The 5,197-nt window shown below is 38.4% G+C and overlaps 1 non-coding gene across 1 annotated transcript; it reads left to right on the top strand.

The window, feature by feature from the left end:
• Nucleotides 1-295: 295 nt before the first annotated feature.
• On the top strand, nt 296-368 carry TRNAF-GAA (transfer RNA phenylalanine (anticodon GAA)). The gene has a single exon. It is a non-coding gene; the product is annotated as a tRNA-Phe (tRNA).
• The last annotated feature ends 4,829 nt before the right edge of the window (nt 369-5,197 follow it).

Raw genomic sequence — 5,197 nt, 5'->3', positions numbered from 1 at the left:
TTATTCAAAGTGCATGAAAGGGATGAGCGACTCACATGCAAGTCTGCAAAAGAGAAGGGATTCTCAAGTGTTTGTGGTGGCCACATGGTTTCATGGACCACAAAGATCCTCAAGATCAAGAGAAAAGCAAGCCCATATCTCTTTTTGTGCAAAGGTCACGCTTCCTTTTGCTAGAAAGTAAGGCTTTTTGCCGAGAATGATAAGAATAGAATCTGCCTTTTCTTCCTGCCCGTTTTAATGCGTGGGTCTTATATTATGATATGAATAAAATATCTAAGGCCTATCAAACAGCAGTGCGGGGATAGCTCAGTTGGGAGAGCGTCAGACTGAAGATCTGAAGGTCGCGTGTTCGATCCACGCTCACCGCATTTTACTTTCAACCATATTTTTCCAGTTTTCTATCGGTGATTTTCCGAAATGTCGTGAAAAGCAGCGGCTTTTTTCATTCGGTTTTAAAACGGCAAAAAAGAGCATGATATTATCGTTAAAAACAAAAGAACACGTTTATATCAGCCGTATTGTATTTGTTATTTTTACATTTTTTTTGTTCGTAATCAACTTAGTTTATCCATTTGTCTAATATTTTGCGGATAAAAAAAATTTGAAAAAGAAATTTCAAAATTTTAATGAGTATTTGGCTGGCATTACTTTGCCGTTTCAATTTTTTTTTTTTGCAAATTCCCTAGAGATTAACGACATAAATATGTGTACCATGTAAAATATAGCTTTAGTGGACTTATTATTTATTAAATTCGAAAATTGTATGCTTATCATTTATCAAAGTTAGAAAAAAATTATCTTTATTCGGTTTCTTACCTGGTTAGGTGAGGTTGTTTTAAGGTACTCAAGTTTAATGAAGCTGCGAGTTCGATACCCAAAGTGACTGTCTGCAAGGTCAAAGCCGGTGAGAAACTAGTACTAGTGGAGTTTCGTTCCATGGACATCTAAACAAGACCACATTGATTCAAATTGTTGGTCCACATTGTAAGTACGGTCGTGCATGAGCCAGGCACGAGCCGAGAGCCGAGATGTTTGAACTCGGCTTGTTGAAAAAAATTAAATGTTTAAGCACCGTTCAAGCTTGGGTCAGGCTCCAGCTACGATGGGTTCGGCTCATCTCATCTCAAGCTTACAGAATTTACTAAAAAATTTGAAAAGCATAATAATGATAAGGGTGTCAACGGGTTGGGTTTGGTTCGGACCCAGGTGGAACCAAACCTGGCCCCAATTTTTGGGTATGGTATCGGGTCCGGACTTGAGTCTAATCAGACCCACCATAAGGGAAACCATATCTGGACCCGATAAGAACTACATAAACCAGATCCAGGTCATACCGGGTAGAACAATATTTTCTATCATTTTTACATTGAAGAATTGAGGGTGTTAACGGGAACTCGGGTTGGGCCCGGGACTGGTATAAAATTTCACAAACTATACCCAGGTCCATGTATTAACGGACCTTCAAGTCCGGACCCGGGTCATAATCGGGTCCTTTTATTTATCACCATATATACCCAGACCCTATAGGGTTTGGTTCGGGTCGAGTCTGGGTAAACCTGACTCGTTGACACCCTTAATTAGTCATATGCATTTCAAAGGTTCTTTTAATGAATTCACTTAGCTCAAGCACAACGAAGCCTGACTTGAGCTGGCTCAAGTTAGAATTGAGCCGAGCTTGAACAAGGCTGCTGAAGCTTGGTTCGAGCTCCAGTCGAGATCAAAGATCTGTTTTTTTCTAAATGAACTGAGCTTGAACAGCCTAGGCTGGGCTCATGTGCAACCCTATTTACTATGAACTAACCAGTCGAATTGATGGGTCGACTTCTCTGGTGGGTTTTTTCTTTTTTTGGGCAATAAATTAGTAGATTAAACATGCTTTGTATCTATGGCTTGATGTGAGACCCTTCAATTGTGTGAACGTTGAATCTGGCATGGGTCCCATGCGAGATATAACTAGGGATGCAAATTGTTTGGATCGGGAACAGCTAAATACATGGCGATTCGGATCAAAATTTGGATCCGGAACAGTAAAAAATTGCAAAACGATCATCTTGTATCTGACACATTTGCACCCCAAGATATAATCATGAACAACCTATTGGATGATTTCAATTACGCCCCAAGTGATGTTTGGTTGAAAAATGTGATAAATATTATTGATATTATTTGGATCCGGTTCTAAACCAGATATATAAGCAAATAAAGTTGGTTCCAAGTTGAATTAAAGTCTAATCCTACCCACTTTATGTTATCACTTGAAAATCAGCAAATTTTACTTGTTTTCAGTGAATTCAGTAGACCGGAGGTTCAAATCTCTACTGGATCTAAAACATTACCGTCAGATATGATTGGTAATGGATCTAGGTTCTGATCAACTCTTCAAATACCGAATCCAGAGTCTGGTCCAGCATAACCCGACCAATATACTTGCTGCATATCTGAGCCGTTTGCAACCCTAGTTTAAATAGACCTACATCCAGACGAGGATCCTAAAGTGCAGCAAGCAAGTGGATCCTGATTCTCAGGATGAGTCACAGCTAGGGGGTGTCAACTGGTTGGATCTGGTTCAGACCCAGGTGAATCCAAATCTGGATCTGTCTTTGAGATTCTGGTACTGGGTCTGGATGTGAATTCTATCAGGTCTACTATAAAGAAAACCTGACCCGATCTATACCCGGTAAAACAATATATTTTTAATCTTTTTTAAGGTCAGACCAGGGTCTGGTATGAAATTTCACAAACCATACTCGGTTCCATATACTAACCAGACCCTTTAGGACCGAGCTGGTTTCTATTCAGACCTTTTTTTTTTATCACCAAGCCCTAACCCTATGGAGTTTGGTTTGGGTCAGGTCCGGGTCAAATTCGACTCATTGACACACCCTAGTCACAGCCCCACTAGGTCTTGACTTGAGCTACCCGATTCTTGAATGAATCAGCTCGGGTTGGTAAATAACAAACGTTCAAGGCTACATTGGTAGGAACTATCAAAGAGTTGTTGGTACTCTCTCTCTGGGACACCAGGCTTGAATATTTGGTTAAATATCTATCAATGAGAGTTGTTGGTAGGGGACCAGGGGTTGCCAAAAGGTCAGGTTTGACCCGGACCTTATAGCGTTAGGGTTTGGTGATAAAAAAACAGGCTCAAACAGAATCTGGGTCGGACCTGGAGGGTCTGATTAATATATGGAGCCGTGAATGGTTTATGAACTTTTATACCAGACCTGAGGCCCAACGGGTTTCGACTAAGATTCAAAAAATTTTAATGTAAAAAAGATAAAAAAATATAAATTTACTGGGTATGGCCTCGGTCTGGTTCATGCAATCCTTATAAGTTTCGGGTTGGTTTCTCTTACGGTGGGTCTGATTGGACCTGGTACCAGCATCTCAAATCAAGTCTGGGTCTTATCCCACTTGAATCCAAACCAAACCTGTTGACACCCCTAGTCGTTGGTAGGGGTGTCAACCGGTCGGGTTTACTTGAACTTGACTCGGACCAAACACTATAGGGTTGGGGTATGGTGACAAATAAGAACACCCGATTAAGTCCAGACCCGAAGGTTTGATTAATACATGGATCCGAGTATAGTTTGTGAAATTTTATATGAGAGCTTGGCTCGAAACGAGTTCCAATTAAGACCCGCAATTTTTCAATGTAAAAATAATAAAAAATATTATTTTGCCAGGTATGGTTGGAGACTGGTTCATGTAGTTCTTATTGGGTTCGGGTATGGTTTATCTTATAGTAGACCCAATTAGACCTGGGTTCAGACCCGATACCATACTAAAAAATTTGGTCCAAGTCTGGTTCTACATGGGTCCAAACTAAATCTGACCAGTTGACACCCCTAGTTGTTGGCAGTGTGAAATCCAAATGTTCGTACTGTACTCAGAGAGAGAGAGAGAGAGAGAGAGAGAGAGAGAGAGAGAGAGAGATTTCAAAAGTCTTTCTTATTTAATTTAATAATTTCACTTGAATAATTTTTGGAATAATTTACGCAAAACTACCATATCGTATGAGTTATATAAGAAAGCGATATAGTATTTTTCTTATTTTGTAGAACCATCGAAGGTGTGTTTGGAGACACACCGTCTGAAGGTGCCGGAGTGGAAATATGAAATCCCCAATGCCCAAAACTGTTTGGTACTGAGGGAAAAGCAGGAAAAATAGGAACTGACATTGTAACACCAAAAAAATTTTAACCCAAAAATTATGATATATATTTTTTTAAATCACATCAAAAATCATTTATGAACAAAATCGGATAAAGAGATTGGGTGGGTTACAGATCTATCAAACCATTCACTGTATTAAATCAAATTCAACAATCACATAATTAATTTAATTCAGTCTCATAGTTTGAAAAAAATATCAGAGTCATAAATATTCAAATATTAATAAATGTCCAAATATAAAATTTTGCAGAAAAGAAAAGACTTGGCTCTGGTTCTGCCGCAATGTCTCACCATCGCAAGGGTTCTCTACTTAGTACTTGTATGATATATATTGGGGTTAGATTCATCAAGTCCCTAGTAAGAGATACAATTCAACATAGATAAATCAAAACCAATATATATAAACATATCTCGGTAAATTCACACAATTTTTCAGGGAATTATCCATTTCAAGTATGCATAACATCATAGTGCCTAACAAGAAGTTCATTCATAAACAATTATAATCTTATGCATGAACAGATAAATAATGTATACACTTATTGATGTTGAACGAATAACTCTTTTTCATGCATGATTGATTTGTAATTGTCGTTGTTTACTTTTCTTTTTAAATGATTCATGTCATGCTTAACTAAATACAAAAACAATTACGGTTTTCACTTCTTAGTCCTGTGGGTACTACACATACTTAACCTGGATCAGGACCATGACTCATGAGGGTAATTTCAAATAATTTATGGCTTAACCCTGATTGAGCACCTTTCTCCAGTATTCGTTAAGGGACGACCAAATCGAGAGAGAGCTCCTACCACTACCATCCTCATGCATCAAATTTAAATCATAAATTTCATGATCTACTACCTGCAGCTAATGTGAAAGCTTTCCCCTATCTTCGTGGTTGGGAAAGAGCAGTCTTCTGTGCTCAAAATTTATTTCACAAAGTTTAGAGAAACCACTTACACTCTCATTGTAAATCCAATAAAATTAATGTTCGCATGATTGTTCTTTTAATGCATTA

The sequence above is a fragment of the Nuphar pumila genome, chromosome 6 (genome assembly GCF_984573655.1).
Source record: "Nuphar pumila chromosome 6, dmNupPumi1.hap1.1, whole genome shotgun sequence".
NCBI lineage: Eukaryota > Viridiplantae > Streptophyta > Magnoliopsida > Nymphaeales > Nymphaeaceae > Nuphar > Nuphar pumila.
Note: the sequence above shows the minus strand (reverse complement) of the source record. Positions and strands in the feature narration are given on the sequence as shown.